Source organism: Trichechus manatus, unplaced genomic scaffold, assembly GCF_000243295.1.
Source record: "Trichechus manatus latirostris isolate Lorelei unplaced genomic scaffold, TriManLat1.0 scaffold00100, whole genome shotgun sequence".
NCBI classification, from domain to species: Eukaryota; Metazoa; Chordata; class Mammalia; order Sirenia; family Trichechidae; genus Trichechus; species Trichechus manatus.
The window spans coordinates 1,467,587-1,485,028 of NW_004444036.1; the positions used below are offsets into that span (position 1 = coordinate 1,467,587).

General features: G+C 44.2%; 1 protein-coding gene and 1 non-coding gene across 2 annotated transcripts in view; one reads left to right on the top strand and one right to left on the bottom strand.

The window, feature by feature from the left end:
* Positions 1–17,442, top strand: part of NHS (NHS actin remodeling regulator) — a 388,389-nt gene that overhangs the window by 246,796 nt on the left and 124,151 nt on the right. The gene's annotated exons all lie outside the window — the stretch shown is intronic.
* TRNAG-UCC (transfer RNA glycine (anticodon UCC)) lies at positions 14,099–14,169 on the bottom strand. Its single transcript has one exon. It is a non-coding gene; the product is annotated as a tRNA-Gly (tRNA).

A 17,442-nucleotide genomic window follows, 5' to 3' on the forward strand; every position in this document is an offset into this window, starting at 1 on the left:
TACAAGATACTGCAAAACCTCAACAACAAAAAGACAAATAACCCAATTAAAAAATGGGCAAAGGATATGAACAGGCACTTCACCAAAGAAGATACATGAAGAAATGCTCACGATCATTGGCCATTAGAGAAATGCAGATCAAAACTACAATGAGATATCATCTCACCCCAACAAGGCTAGCATTAACCCAAAAAACACAAAGCAATAAATGCTGGAGAGGTTGTGGAGAGACTGGAACACTTATACACTGTTGGTGGGAATGTAAAATGTTACAACCACTTTGGAAATCGATTTGCTGCTTCCTTAAAAAGCTAGAAATAGAAGTACCATATGATCCAGCTATCCCACTCCTTGGAATATATCCTAGAGAAATAAGAGCCGTCACACGAATACATATATGCATACCCATGTTCATTGCAGCACTGTTCACAATAGCAAAAAGATGGAAATAACCTATGTGCCCATCAACAGATGAATGGGAATGGATAAACCAATTATGGTATATCCACACAATGGAATACTACGTAACGATAAAGAACAATGATGAAGCCGTGAAACATAACATGGAGGAAGCTGGAGGACATTATGCTGAGTGAATTTAGTCAGTCACAGAAGGACAAATACTGTATAAGACCACTATTATAAGAACTCAAGATAAGGTTTAAACATAGAAGAAAACATTCTTTGATGGTTACAAGGGTGGGGAAGGAGGGTGAGGGTTATTTACTAACCAGATAGTAGATAAGAATAATCTTAGGTGAAAGGAAGGACAGTACATGCTACAGGGGAAGTCAGCACAACTGGACTAAACCAAAGCTAAGAAGTTTCCTGAATACAACCAAACACTCTGAGGGACAGAGTAGCAGGGGTAAGGGTCTGGGGACCATGCTTTAAGGGGAAATCTAGGTCAATTGGCATAAGAAAGCTTATTAAAAAAGTGTTCTGCATCCTCCTTTGGTGAGTGGCGTCTGTGGTCTTAAAAGCTTGCAAGCGGCCATCTAAGATGCATCAGTTGGTCCCAATCACCTGGAGTAAAGGAGAATGAAGAACACCGAAGACACAAGGAAAGTAGTAGACCAATAGACAAAAAGGGCCACATAAACCAGAGACTTCATAAGCCTGAGACCAGAAGAACTAGATGGTACCCGGCTACCACCAATGACCACCCTGACAGGGAACACAACAGAGAGTCCCTGATGGAGCAGGAGAAAGGTGGGATGCAGAACTCAAATTCTAGTAAGAAGACCAGACTTAATGGTCTGACTGAGACTGGAGGAACCCTGGAAAGCATGGCCCCTGGATTCTCTATCAGCCCAGAAATAAAACAATTTCTGAGGCCAACTCTTCAGACAGGGATTGGACTGGACTGTGGGACATAAAGTGATACTCATGAGGAGTGTGCCTCTTAGCTCAAGTAGATACAAGAGACTAAAGGGGTAGCTTCTGTCTGGAGGTGAGATGGGAGGGCAGAGAGGGTTAGGAGCGGGTTGAATGGACATGAGGAATCAGGGTTGGAAAGCGGGAGTATGCTGTCATAGTATGGGGAGAGCAATTAGAGTTATATAAAATTTCTTTATGGGAAAAATATTTAGAAAGAAAGAAAGAAGTACCCCACTCCTGCCAATTGCCTTTTGACAAATCATGGTGCAGTGGGAAAAGGCTGCCAATGGGCGAGATGACTCTGCAGAACACTTGTCTTTGGTGGGGGGGTCCAGCACAATCTTGGTGCAAACGATTGAATGCTTGGCTGCTAACCAAAAGGATGTCAGTTCAAGTCCACCTAGAGTCACCTCGGAAGAAAGGCCTGATGATCTGCTTTCAAAAAATCAGTCATTGAAAACGCTGTGGAGCACACACATGGGGTCACCATGAGTCAGAATCAATCAATTCCACAGCAATTTTTTTTTTTTTTGTAAAGCACAATCTTGCCAATTAAAGGTCAGTAAATGAACAGTGTTAGCTGCCGTTGAGTTGGCCTCTGACTCATGGTGACTTCTTGCACAAAGGAATGAAACTCTGCCTGGTCCTGTGCCATCCCCGAAAGTTGCAGATAGGACTCTTGGAATTCATAGGGTTTTCATTGACTCATTTTTGGAAGTAGATCACCAGGCCTTTCTTCCTAGTCTGTCTGAGTCTGGAAGCTCTGCTGAAACTTGTTTAGTATCACTACAACACTCAAGACTCCACGGACGGATGGGCGGTGGCTGTACATGAGGTGCATTGGCCAGGAATCAAACGCGGGTATCCTGCACGGAGGGTAAGAATTCTACCAATGAACCACCTCCCTGTAAAAGTAAAGAGGAATGATGGAAGGATAATAGTAAAAGATCCTGGGTGTGGCAGAATTGTTTATGACAGCCAGCTTACACATATTAAATCAAGACAAATGGATCTGCTGATGGAAAGGAGCAATTGTCCTTAAAAAATTACATAATTACTGGATGAGGAAGGAGAACATTATGTCTGGAGCTTGAAAAGATGTTTCTCTGGTATCTTAGGAAATCTGACTTGAACAATTCTGATTGGCTTGGATATTAGCAGTCTCATGAAGATTTTTAAGTGGCTTAAGGAGCACAGACCCGAAATGATAACTTACAGAAACATTTCAGCCTGGGAGGAACACACTACTTGTTTTGAAAAGGTTTCCTGTTAACTGGTGCTTCATCTGACCTCCCCTTCAGTATTCTGGGAAAAAGAGCAACCAGCTGAGAGCTTTTTCTTTTTTTTTTAACACTCATGCGAGAGCTCAGCTCCTTTTACATAAAAGGAGATTTAAACTCAGAGGCCTTAAGTCACTATCTAAAGTCACACAGCTTATTTAAGAAACCAGATCAAGCTCCCAAGTGCTGTTATTTAACCGAGAGTCGCTTTCCATTAGGTTCTCTTATAAAGGGGTCTTTAACGTGCAGAGTGCAGATGTGAGGTGTTAGTGCATACCAGGAAGGAACCGGGACCAGAACTACTGTCCTCGTGGGGGGCTTACAGCCGCTGGCTAGAGCATAAAACACCATTCCTCCTTCTAGCAAATGCAAGCTAGGAGTCCTGAGGCTAGGCATCCAAAGTCAGGCCTCAGTGAGGACACGTTAGGCAAGTAGCACTGTCAAAAGCATTGTCAAGATTAGGGCTAAGAACTGAGGAAACACACCCATATGGGCATGTGCGCGTGCGCATGTGATGCATAGGACTCTCAAGATATTCTTTGGTGCACTAAGGGATAATCCAAGAAACATTTTAGCATCTTCCCAGGAAGGCATCTTGAATGCTTGGACATTGGTAAGACAGGAAACGGATGGAGAGTCACAGCCTCCTTCCACACGGGCCTCTGGTCTTCTGTAGTAACTCAAAATGCCTCCCATCATGCATCAGAAGCGGGCCAGTCTTCTTAGGAATAAAATGGGAGATTGTTCAGCTGGAGGTGGCCCACTGTACTCTAAGATAGTCAGCTCTGGAAGGTGCCAGTGAGACACCAATCATGACAGGTAGTGTATTTGCTGCACTTTGGAGAGTAAATATATGGGTGAGAGATACGTGACCTTGTGTGGAAAGCAATATGGAGTGGCCTAGCGCAGGTGCCGAGAGTTCCCTGCTGCTTTGCTAATCAAGTCAGCTTTGACCTTTCTCGTTCTAAGTTCAAAGACGAAGAAAATTCTTTTCAATTCTTTAAGTGGGTTTTCTGCAGATGTGTATGTGGGGGATGGGAGGTGTCCCTTAGAACAGGGGCAACTTGGCAACAACCCAGCTACTATTAACTTGTGGTAAATCTATTAAACTTTTCATTCCCATCTTTATATACATTTGCATACACACTTGCACTTCCTTTCTCAGGAATTTAGCAACAGTGATTCCAGGCTTGGGGCTTTAAATCAACATAAATGACTTTCCTTCTTTCTGAAGAGGATTCAAGAAATATGTCAGCCAAGTGCCAGAAAAGTCTCAGACAAAACATGCTGGTTTCACTTGGGGACGCTGAATTGATATTTGTAACCATTTCAAACATCTCTCCAAGATATTTCAGAACATGGAAAATAGAAAAAAAGGAACTTTGCGTTCTCTTGTTTTTTTTTCTCTTTCCAGAGTCCGAGCTTCTCACGAATGCCTGCCAAACCTACTATATAGTTAGACATTTATTCAGTCATTCACATTCCCATTATTAATGGCTCAAACAAAGAACATAATGAAATATAGTTATAAATGCTAAGAGATGTTTCCATGACATTATAGCATGGCTCAACACCATCCTAACTCTACCACTTCCATGGCCAATACATTAAGCCTCTCTGCTCCTGACTCTGATTGGCTTCAAAGCTAGAGTGCTAGTAGGAGAGGAGCACACATTTTAATAATCTACTATAACTTTCTTTGCTCATAGCCCCTGGGACCCATGGCCCAAGAGGAAAAGAAACTGGCTTAATTTCAATGACTTAGAGAAAACTTTGATCTACATTTTCTACATGTGTCAAAATAGACTGCAGACTCCTTGAGGGCTATGAATTTGCCTCTTCTATTACCTATTGAGGAGCCCCGGTGGCGCAGTGGTTAAGAGCTCAGCTGCTAATCAAAAGGTCGGCAGTTCAAATCCACCACCTGCTCCTTGGAAACCCTATGGGGCAGTTGTACTTGGTCCTATAGGGTCGCTATGAGTCAGAATCGACTCAAGGGGGCAATGGGTTGGGTTTGTTTTATTACCTATTATCTCTACCCCACATAATCCTACTCTGGGGCCTTAATAATGTCACTTAAGCAATATTTGTGTCCTCATAATGAGATATGGTCAATATTATTTTCAACAATAGAGTTAAAATATATTGGTCAAGTTAACAGTACTGTACAAATGTAAAGGTAAGACGTTTTATGTATATACAAATATGTATTAATGAATACATCTCCAGATATGGGTTATTTATATCAAGTAGGGGACAAGTTAAGGGTTCATTGTTTTAATAAAAGTCTTTCCCAAACTATGTGGGTTCCTCAGGACATTAATAGGTCTCACACGCACACATGTACACACACACACACACACACACACACACACACACACAAGAAGGTTTGGGAAAATTGAATGAGTGAAAAAAAAAACAGGTTTCTTTATTGCAGAACCTATCAGAGCCTTTACTATCCTGAAGCATTATAACTCTAAAAGTGGATTGAGCATGAAGCGTTTCCCAAACTTATTTGACCATAGAGCTCTATAAACACATTTGGGACCTGGGCTCCATGAAACACACTTTGGGACATGTTGTTTTAGAAGTAACTTTCTGCAAGAGTGATGCTTTGGCAGGGCAGGCAGAGCAGGACTCTAGCAATAAAGAATTTCTAGGACTGCTCAGTGGGAGGAAGGGAGGAAGGAGTTGGGAAGAGAGGGTGACCACATATCTGAATGATCAAAGTCTTGAACTCCTTGAGGCCAGGGATCATGTCTCCCTTGTCAGCATCCAGTATAGATGTTAGATACTTGATTGTTGGGTGAATGAATGAATGAATGAATGAGTGAATGAATACTGTCTCTAAGCTTGAGTCACGCACCAGCTGATCCTGACTATCCTTTGACCCAGGGTCATATGAGACTACAAGATGCATCCTGAGGGTTGGGGCCCATCACACCAGATAAATGATCAAAGCAGGTGAAGAAGTACCCCAAGATGGCTCACCTTGTGCATTCCAGAACTGTAGCCCGACCCCAATAACTACCCAAGCCACGCAGGTTGGGGTGGGCGTCTCCTAACATCAGAGACTTGGTCTGGTCCTGCCTCCGGTTTGATTTGAGAAAGATGAAGGCACATCATTACATTCAGAAGTGGGTTCTGAGGACGCTACTGGGGACATTCTCCCGTGCTCCTAGGCTAATATAAAGGGGCATCAGTTCTCAGACGTGGATCCTGACACATCAGTGTGTCAGTTGTAAGCTGGGCATCAAGTACCTGGTTATTAATGACAGACATTTAGAATGATTTACTTTTAAGTATGTGTGTGCGTGTGTGTGTGTGTGTGTGTGTGTGTGTGTGTGTATTTAAGGCTACACCTAACTTCATTCTTGCTTGCTTTTTTGAAGGAGAGAGAAAAAACAGCTTGCTTACCAGGAAACTTACACGTTTGCACCATCAGATATATGTATCTTATTGGAACAAAACCGATGAGAGCGCTTTAATAGAGGTTGGGGAAGTGTCTCTTCCACACAAATGCTAAACCAGGACACTACGTAAACAGCAAGTCCTAAGGGCCTTACCTGCAGGTCAACAAGTGGCTTGGTTGACTTAGATTTCCTTCTCTTTCTTTGGGGTTCATGTTTACCCTGGGGTACCATGAGTCAGCCGTCTTGGCCCCCTTAATGTGAGAGTCCTAAAGGTCTCTTAAGGAGTCCTGGGTGGTGTAAATGGTTACGTGCTTGACTGCGAACTGAAAGGTCGGTGGTTTAAATCCACCCGGAGGTACCTTGGAAGAAAGGCCTGGCAATCTGCTTCCGAAAGGTCACAGCCGTGAAAACCCTATCGAATACAGTTCTACCCAGCAACACAGTGGGGTCACCATGAGTTGGAATCAAATCCATGGCAACTGGTTTGATTTTTTAAAGACTTCTTGCCCATGGTCTTTCCCTCACGGGGTTAGCCCTCACCCCAAGCCTAATCATTCATTGCCAAGGAAGCGCCATTCCATGTAGGGTTTCCAATGGCTACCCTTTGCCCTCAGGCCTGGGTTGGAGTCCAGCTCCCCTGCATCCCATGCGGTTCCTGTGTCCAATTAGCAGAGACTGGAAGGCCCCCTCTGTGGGAGGGTTTGTTGCTATGTGCAAAGGGTTAACATAACCCTTTCCCATTCTCTGTGGAAATCTGTCCTTGTGTTAACTTTCCAGCTCTGTTGCCCTGGAAACCCATGAAGGTGGAATGTCAGCTGTGTTACCAGGCAATATTGCTTATAGTAAAAATGATCCAATTGTGAAATTGCCTCTGGTGCAGCAGGATTGTAAATGAACTCTAAATACCTGGTGGGAATCCATATAGCTTTGGGCTTTCCTGAGTGTGGGACTCTTGTTACTGGCATAGCCCTTACGATGCCCGTGGAAACAACAGTTGTTTACAAGAGGTGTTAGCCAAGACGGGTTCTGCATCTCTGATGCTGCCACATGGGGGACGAGTGATGAGCCCTGGCCAGTGTGTGGACTCCTGTAAGGACCCTACAGAAGACGGAGGCCTGAAGCTGCCCTGCTGGCCAGCGGCGGCTCCTGGCCTGTATCCTTCTGAGGAGACTCGCACAAATGGTGGCCTCTGTGGTGGCCTCTGTGAGTCTCGTGAGTCTGAATGTTTGGTTGAACCGAACGAGTCCCCTGGTGAACCCTAGAGTCCCAAGAGGAGGGTATCCTCTCCACCCTCACTAGGGCTGACATGTCACGTGGTCTTCCTGTCACGTTTCAGAACCCATCATGGTCTGGCCCTTCAAACCTCAGTTTCTAGCAAGTCTTTCTCTGTCATTGGAAGATATTCAGAGCCCAGTTCCATTAAAAATTGTTGATTTATCTTCCTTGAACAAAAATGCCTAGTGGGAGGGGCTGAAAAGAATATTCACTCTCAGTTTTTCTACAAGTTTTGGGTGTCCTATTTATGAGGTGGAGTCTCTCTGGGTGGTGTAAATAGTTAACACGCTTGGCTGCTGACCAAAAGATTGAAGGTTCAAGTCCACCCAGAAGCTCCTCGGAAGACAGGCCTGGTGATCTACTTCCAAAAAACCAGCCTTTGAAAACCCTATGGAGCACAGTTCTACCCAGTTCTAATGGCACCCAAGGGGTTGCCATGAGTCGGAGTGGACTTGATGGCAATTGGTATTGGTATTTATGGGGTGGTTCATACTGTTTTTAAATCTCTCAAATAAATTGCACTTCCAAAAGCCTCCTAACATACATGCTTCCAATGGCTGGAGCAGATATTCAATGCTTCATTGTATTCAACCTACTCAGCTCTGCAGCTACCTGTGGGCTCTTTGGTAATGATTCATACTGAGACTCCTGGTTTAGCAGGATGGGCTTCGCAGGAGGTTTCAATAGCCAGCATTTATTGCGCACTCATTATCAGCCAGGCACTGTTCCAAGTGCCTTATGTATATTAACATGTAAAAAACCTTATGAGGTAGGAGCTATTATTTATTAGCCTCATTTTATGATGAGGCAACTGAGGCACAGAAAGGTCAAATGACTTGCCTAAGGTCACACAGCTAGTAAGTGGCAGAGCCAGGCTTCACACCCAGGGAGGCTAGTTCCAGAGCCTGTGTTTTTAACCACTATGGCAAGCTGCCCCTGTGAGTGTCAGAACAAAAGCAGGATTTTGTCTGGCCTCAAGGTAAGGCTGTTTGAGAGTGTCCTTGGTGGTCCCTGGTGTACTTGGTGGGTCCAGACAGCAGCTTCTCAACAAGTAAGCAGGAACTGGAGGAAAGCAAAGACACTCCACCCCATTAGGATTACTCAGCCCACAAACACATACTAAGCACCTACTCTTAGGCACTCTGGTGGCTACAAAGGATACAACAGTGACCAAAAGGCCCCCAACTCCTGGCCCTTAGGGAGATTCCATTCTAGTGTAGGTTGTGGTAAGATTCTCCTGTCTACAAACATGAAGAAGAGGAGAATCAGGGATAGGAAAATGATTAGAAAAGAAGGGAAAGAAGAGGAAGGATAAATGGCCCAAACTTTTCTGTTACTACCTCTGGTGAGGAGTTTTCTGTTTCCCAGAATGACTGTCCCCCCCACCCGCTGCACCCCCCACACAAACCCTGGCCCAACAAAATCAAGTCACTGATAACACTGTCCAATAGAACTTTCTGCGATGATAGAAATGTTCTATAGCTGGGCTGTCCAATATGGTAGCCACTAGATACAAGTGGCTATTGAACACTTGAAATGTGGCTAGTGTGACTAAGAAACTGAATTTTAAATTTCATTTCATTTAATGAATCAAAATTTGAATAGAAATTGCCACATGTGGCTAGTGGCCTCTGTAGTGGACGATGCAGCACTAGAATGTTCCTACCCAGGACATTGCATCAAGCTTCATCTTCTCAACCTGGGCCAGGTTATTCTAATTATATAAGTGCCTAAATTTCACAGAGAAAACATTGAATAGGTAGCCAGAGATGCAGCTTTCAAATGAAGATTGTTGGATCAAAACTTAAATCCACAAACATGGGCCACAAAAGCCCAAGTCCAGTCTTGGTCTCTAGAGTTGGATTTCTTCCCACTGCTACTTAGTCTGAACATCTTTCCAGGGAGCTCAGTAAAACAGGAGATGCTTAAACATTGTTTTTAGAAGAGCCAAGTAGAAGGTAAGAGAAAGGGCAGGAGAGGAGTAAAAGAAAGGCCAATATTGTCCCATCCTACCACAATTTGTTTCTGAATCTCGCCAGCCTTGAAAGAGAACATTAAGATATCTTTTACTCTCCACCCTGGCTTCCCAGAGAGAAGGAGCCAGAAATGAAAGCTCGCTTTGTGTGGCTCTACTGTGACAGCAGAGACAGTAAAAAGACTTTATATATATATATATATATATAAGTTTGTGTGTGTGTGTGTTGAAGCCCTTGTCACTACAAAGCAATCTCACAATGAGCTACTGTTCACCTGCTTGGCTCGAGTCTTTCTAAAAATAATTATGATAGTAACTTTTTTTTTAAACCTGCTGTCTACACTCAGGGTAATTTTTGAATCCTGAAGGATTTACCTAACAGTACCCACAACGTTAGGCCCTAGCTGACCTACTCAGCTTGAAACCTGAGTAATTTTTAAAGACTGAATCAGATATGGAACACCCTTCACTGAAATCCTGACTGTTGGGATATAGCCAAGAGTGATAGTTAGTTGGGAGGTACCAGTCCAGCCAGGAATCCTTTTGATTGGTCAGTGCCTAGTCCCTACAGTTGTTAAAGATTTTGAGTATCACTCCTGGATATAGTAGCTGTGCCGAGCCTCCAGGAGATAAAATGATTCAGGGAGAAATCCCATCATTGATTTATTTCATACCAAATTGAGTTAGACAGTGAGGGAGACAGGTATGCAAACAAGTAACTACCTTTACAGAAAAACATGATCCAACCCCCCCCCCCCCCACCAAATGAGGAAGTCATTACTTTGGCATGGAAGCTTGAAGGAGAAAATGATATTTGATCTGGGTCTTGAAGGATGAGTAGGAGTTCACTGTGGCACAGGGCATTCTAGGCAGAGGGGACAGTGAGCATAAAGGCACAAGATGTGAAATACCCGAGAGAGGACTTATAAGTGTCATGTGTTTGGAGCAGAGTTTGGGTGGTGGTGGTCGGGTGTAGTGCAATAGGAAATGAAGTAGGGGATCTGTGTTGGTGTCATATTCTGAAGTGCTTCAAATGCTGTGCCAGAAATAGACTTATTTCTGTAAGCCATGGGGAGCCAACAGTTTGTTCTAGCATGTAAGTGATGGTGGAGCTTGATTTGGAGGAAGATGACATTTGCAGCCATGAGACAGAGTGACCAGAGGGGAGAAATGGACTAGTGTCAGCAAAACCAGAGGAGGCAACAGTTCACATGAGAGTTGAGTGGACCGCTGGGCTATGGCAGTAGCTGAGGCAATGGAAGAAAGGAATGGATGGAGTTGAGAGCCATTGAGAGGTGGAATCAACAGCAGTTGGTTACTGGATTTGGAAAATAGGGAGAAGTTGAAGATGATTCTGAGGGTTCCAGCTTGGTAGGTGGGGTGGAAGTGGACATTCTTGACTGAGATGCATTTCCATCCCAATACATTGGGTGGAAATGAGATGTTCAGCTCTGGACAGGAGACTTTTGAGATGCTTCTGGGACCTCCAGAAGGTAGTTGGAAATCCATCAGCATGTTATTCTAGCCCTACAATTGGGTCTGAAGGGCTCTCTTTCAGTTCTTTCTGACTTGTTGGTGATCTTCTATATTTGATTGACTTTCTTTATATCTTACCCAGTGGAATGATCTAGGTCTCATGGAGACTGCAGAGTTTCCACCTAAGATGGACTTAAAGATAGTGACCTGGCTGGAAGAGGGCCTTAGCTTGAAGCTGTATTGCATAGGAAGCACATTGCTTTTAATTGAATTGCATATTACAGGTCTACAAGACTAGGGCAAGTAAAAGAACAAATATAAAATAAATCATTATAGGAATATTATCAAAACACAGTTCTTTACCTCATACATGACTGACATGGTCAGCTGCCCAAGGCTGATCAACAGAAAATGAAACAAAACAGCACGACTAATGAAAATGTATAACTGCCCACTTTGTTCTCAGAAAAAAACCAAAAAGGACACTTAAATGGGAATATAGAGGCAGCATCATTATTTATTTGGGGTGGTCTGATGAAGATTTGGAGGAGTTAGCCCCTCTCCAAACCATCCTGTGGTGCCACCATTATAAACACCTCCATTTCAATACATTAGGCGGAACAATTTCTTCTCTTACATCCAGATCTATCAACTTGTGGCGCATTGCTCCTTGAAGATCCTGTTTCAACAACAGAGATTTAACTACTGGAGCTTTGCTTGTTTCTGCTGGATTGGATTCTCCATCTATTGAACTGGTTCACTCATGAATCACTCACAGGATATGGCAAAGTGATGTAGCTGTGTCCCACCTCTCCCCCTCAGCCCGTTATTAAGGTTTTTATTCCCTCTTAGTACAGGAAGAGATAACACTTGCCTCTAGAAAGGCTGTGAGAAGTCATTGTATGCAGGGAATTTCCATCCCTCCCCGGGTCTGTGATCTGCAGACTTCTCTCCATAATCACATAGATCTGTAACCACTACTCATGTATCAACTTTGCTGAAGTCTGCTAAAGATTACAGCAGATATGCCCCGTTAGAAACTTTTACTGGCTACTGTTTTGTTTCAGGATGGCTGGCAGAACCACAAATTGAGCTCGAGATGTATCTTGAAACCCTTTAGTCATGCCGCACAGTTGATCAGAGTCAGTCAACTCCTTTGAAAGTTATCATGAGACAAATAGGCAGACAAAAGCAGAATGCTGAGTGGCTGAGGTGAAACAGACCCCTTGCCTTGGTGGGTTATTTGATCTCAAACCATATCCTGTCATTAGGCACACTGTCAGATTGGAGAACTAATTCCAGACTTCCATTTATACCAGGAAAGCCAGTGAACACAATAAAAGGTGAGGGGGAAACCCCACAAGGTTCATTCCTACCCTCCCTTTTCCTTTTCCTTGTTCTAGAGGCTTCCTGGCCTTCAGCCCCAAGGGTGTGGTGCTGTGAGGTGCCTACAAACCTCTTCCGGGGCAAAATGTGCTCTTAGATGGTGTTGTTAGGTGCCCTCAAGTCAATTTTGACTCATACTGACCCCACGTGACAGAGTAGAACTGCCCCATAGGCTTTTCTAGGCTATAATCTTTATGGAAGCAGATCACCAGATCTTTCTCCCTCAGAGCAGCTGTTGGGTTCAAACTGCTGACCTTTCCTTCAGTTAGCAGCTGAGCGCTTAACCATTGTGCCACCGGGCCTCTTGGACAGCCTACACCTTTTAGTCCTCCCACTATGGAAACATAACATGCGATTCACTGGTTTAAAACAAAACAAAACCAGAAAAACACAAGTAGAGGGGAAGAACTGTCAAAGAGAAAGAAAACATTTTTAAAAGCTTTTCTTTTTTTCTCATAGAAAACTTGTCTGGTTTTTTCCTAATACAGTTGGCTTAACAGTGTTGGTTCCCTTTAAATTCTCATCCACTGGGAATTCCAGGAAGGCTTTAGGGCAAATTTCTCAAACTTCCAATATTTTCAAGAAACAAAGGAGAGCCAAAGGATCCATCCCCAGGTACTGAGGAGAGATGAGAGACTCTTATCAAGTGGTTATGTTCACAACTATTGTTTTACCAGCAGAGAGCGCTTCTCTTGGTTTCAGTCTGAATTTGTAAAGCACTCGGCTCCTTGGGAGTTGAAAGGCAAGGATCTTCCAGTGCAGACTGCTTAGCATTCAACCACCACGCAGGGGACCTCCTGAGAGTTCTGTGTTCTCAGGGAGTGTAGGAGCAGACAGAGAACTGTCAGGGAAGCGAATGATGTAACTTCCAGGGTGCTGTATGCATCTTGTGCATTAGAAGTGAACCAGAAGTTCATTTTCCTTAAAGTACAAATGCATGATTGGTCAACTAAATTCATTAGTCAAATTCATTACCACCTCCTCTTCAATACAGCAGTCTCTTCTAGGATTGTCTCTTGCCCCCCGCCCACACCCCAGCATTTTATCATGAAAATTTTCAAACATACAGCACACTGGTTTTCCAAAGGACCAAACATCACCCAAATGCAACAGACAGCAGGAATTCCAATCTGATGGATTCGGTCACCATATTGACTTTGCATATTTCCCCATGATGTTTAGGTGCTTTTTATTATTGTGAAAAAGCTGTTATTTATCTTGTTGAAATAGACAAACATAGCCTTCTGGCATTTTGCACACCAAATATTTGAAATAACTTTCTTCTCCTCCACACTTGTAAAAGGCTTTCCTCTCCTGCCCCTCCCCCAGTCCTGTCAATCACTCCTCCATGCGCCCACTTTCCAGACCTCAAATCTCAGAAGCAAGGGCAGATTAACCAGTAAGCACGGTACACAAGGACTTAATTGTGCTTACTTACTGATCTGTAGTGCACAATTTCACCTGTTCTTCACCACAGCTGCACAATTAAACTCATGTGTGCCTTGCTTATTGGGTAATCCATCCCTGCCAGAGGTACCTTTGCTGTTCCCTGTCCTTTGCTTCTCCATGTCCAACTGAGTTTCAACGAGTCTCCCTGGGAGAGGTCTTTCCTAGCCCCCCCTTCTCCTTTCTGGCTGCCTCTGCCATTGTTGATGTTGGCTGCCTTCGAGTCAGCGCCAACTCATGGCAACCATGCACAACAGAAAGAAATGCTGCCCGGTCCTGTGCCATCCCCATGATCGGTTGCAGATCAGACCATTGTGCTCCATAGGGTTTTCACTGGTTGATTTTCGGAAGTAGGTTGCCAGGCCTTTCTTCCTAGTCTCTTAGTCTGGAAACTCCCTTGAATCCTGTTCTGTATCATAGCAACACGCAAGCTTCCACTGATAGACAGGTGGTAGCTGCACATGAGGTGCACTGGCCAGGAATCGAACCTGGGTCTCCCACGTGGAAGGTGAGAATTCTACCACTGAACCACCAATGCACCCCCTGCCTCTGCCCTACAACCCCCAACTTACCGAATGTTTTCTCCATGCCAGACACCACACAAAGCACTTTACACACATTATCACATGTATCCTCACAGCAGCCCTATGCAGAAGGTATCATTATTATCCTCATTTTACAGATGGGAAAACCAATCCAGATTACTATTGCCCAGATTGCTGCATTGGTCTCCACTGCACCCTGAAAATGCCTTGAATCTTCCTGTTTCCGGGCCATTGTCTCCTATGCTTTACATGCCTCCCTCTTCTCTCTGCCCACCCATCTGAGTTTTGCTCATTTCCCCAGATCAGCCCTGGCCTCCACAGCTGGAAGTCATCTCCCCTTAGATTACAGCTCTAACCGCTGTTATCCTCAAACATAGTCTTGCAAGTCTTTTTTTTCCCCATGTGCATGTCTTATCACCCAAAGTAGATGGCATTCTTTCAGCTGCCTGTGTATAATAGGAAGGCTGTAAATATGTACTGATGGATGAGTTTTCAAAGGTAACCACTGTATTCATCACTCTTCAACACATCTCATAGTAATGACGCGGTAATGGCATTGAACAAGAAAGTAACTGTGCTGAGGAGGAAGTGACGGCATCTCCCCATCTGTCTTTGCTGTAGTGTTCCAGTTCTTCCAAGTCCTAGGTTCAAGATCAAATGGCCATCTTTACTAAAAATAGCTCCCCCTGATTGGGTTTATTTGCAGGTTGAGGGGGTGGGGGAGACTGGCTTCATTTCCTTTAGATCTTCTAGTTGTTCTGATTGTCAACATCTTTTGAACAAGGGCCCTTTCTCTCTGACTTTGCCTGGGATGAAAGCAGCATTTTCTGTCCCCTTTTTAGAGCTGGAGAAACTGAGTTCCTGGAGTCACATCTCAAGGCAACAGTGGAGGAAAAGCGATCGCTGGGTGTCTGGTTTCAACCCAGGTTCAGCCTTTGGAGCACACCACCACTTCTGTTTTTATAATTTCCCATAAGAGAATGACCCCTTCCCCTCCATGGTGCATCCATTCCAGTTTGTTCCTCTTAAGAGTGACTTTGAAAGAATATTTAAACTTGACTGTGGCCATGGGATAAATACTGAGGAGCCTAGTTAAGCTCTAGAGAGTTGGACTTTGGAGAATGACAGACTGGATCATTCTGACCAATGCTTCTGTTGAAGACAACCAAAACTGTGGGATAAAATCAAAAGAAACTTCAGACCCCTCAGCTCCCTGCCCCTGTGAAATGGAATTAATGAATGGGTTTGTGGTTAATCTGCTAGTAAACCTCTATTTCACTCACTGTGCACTTTCTTTTGGGGGTGGGAACAAGAGTATAGTGTTTGGTTTGTTCTTGTGTGATTAAAAGAGACACCTGTTATCACTTAGTATCGATTAGGGTGGGGAGGTGGTGGTAAAGTGCTGTGTATTCCCCAGAAGAAGGTCTGCATTGTGGAGAAGTGATCTAGGGGGATAGAGGAGGAGTGATAGCTAGAAGCAGTGGCCCTCGCTCATCCCAGGCACAGAGCTGTTGACAGAACAAATAATACATTGAAAAGGCTTTGAAGCTCCCCACATGGTCAGCAGACAAGGGGCCACAAGGCTCAGCAGTAAACGCTGGAATTAGTTCAGAGAGCAGAAGGAAGGACTTGCCTTCGCTTGAAGCCAAAATCAATCTGAAACCACAGAACCTCAGAGGGCTAGGCAGAAAGCTTGCTTTTGAAACCTGAGCTTGTGTTGCTGTGGTGCTGGCGGTGGGAGGGGGTTTCCTACGGACTGGTGTATGTTCCACTTGTACAAGCAAAACCTCTGATAATTCTGACCCTGCAAAAATTACCTAATCCTTCCATCACGGCGGGTTACATTTTCTAAGGGCATGACTTTGCCTTTGAACTGATGATAGGTGTATTGTTAGGACTCTCACACCCACGCTTACTATGCGTTTGTTTCATTTCCAATGTTTCATGTATTAAGTATCAACAATCCACACTCATGCTACCTCATGTTTGCAAATTAACTCGGGAAATTCCCAAATGAAGATTTTCCCCTTTGTTGGCCATTTCCCATCATCACTGTGGGATAATAGGTTTTTGGTCAGCCAAGCATAGCACTAGGCGTACAGTGTCTGTGGTTCGGTTATCAGTGTCTTGTGTTCATCTAGGCTTTCTTCCAAAGAGTTCGTAGTGCCTTTTAGACATCACATCATGTCAATCTGTTCTTCTCCCTGGGTTCCCTAACCTTGCTTAATGACACCACCATCAACCCTATTCTCTCTTCCCTGGCTGCCCTGAGAGCCTAATATGCCTCCACAGTGCCTTTTGCACCTGCCCCCTCCTTCCCATTTTTCTTCCCCGTTCCAGGGCAAGTTTTCACCACTTCTTGCCTAGAATATTGCCATGGTCTCCATGAGTTTGTCACTCCCTCTCCAAAACCACACTGCTTCCAGCTGATTCATTTGGCAGTCCTAGTTCTTCACCATTTGGTCCCTTTGGACTTTTCCAGCCTCATTGGTCAGGGCTTTTCTCCTTCTTCCCACTCACCACTCCCTAAACACACTGTGTACTCACCCACATCCACACCTTGGCCCCCTCCCATCCCCACTGATAAAATCCCAATGGACTCTGTCTTCATCATCTAGTGCTGCTATAACAGAAATACCACAAGTGGATGGCTGTAACAAAGAGAAATTTATTCTCTCACAGTCTAGTAGGCTACAAGTCCAAATTCAAGGTGTCAGCTCCAGGGGAAGGCTCTCTCTCTCTGTCGGCTCTGGATGAAGGTCCTTGTTATCAATCTTCCCCTGGTAGAGGAGCTTCTCAGCTCAGGGAACCCTGGTCCAAACGATGTGCTATTCTCCTGGCTCTTGTTTCTTGGTAGTATAAGGTCCCCATGTCTCTCTGCTCTCTTCTTTTATATCTCAAAAGAGATTGACTCAAGATACAACCTAATCCTGTAGATTGAGTCCTGCCTCATTAACATAACTGCCTCTAATCCTGCCTCATTAACATTATAGAGGTTAGGAGTTACAACACGTAGGAAAATCACATCAGATGACAAAATGGTGGACAATTACACAATACTGGGAATCATGGACGAGCCAAGTTGACACACATTTTTGGGGGACACAATTCAATCCGTGACAGTCTCTCATGGTTCATCTTAAATGCTACTTCATGGGAAGCCCTACTGATCTCCACAAGCAGAAATCATCACCCTTCACCCTGGGCTTCTGGAGCCTTGTTTTTAAAAACCAGTTGCCATCAAGCCATTTCAACTCATTGCAACC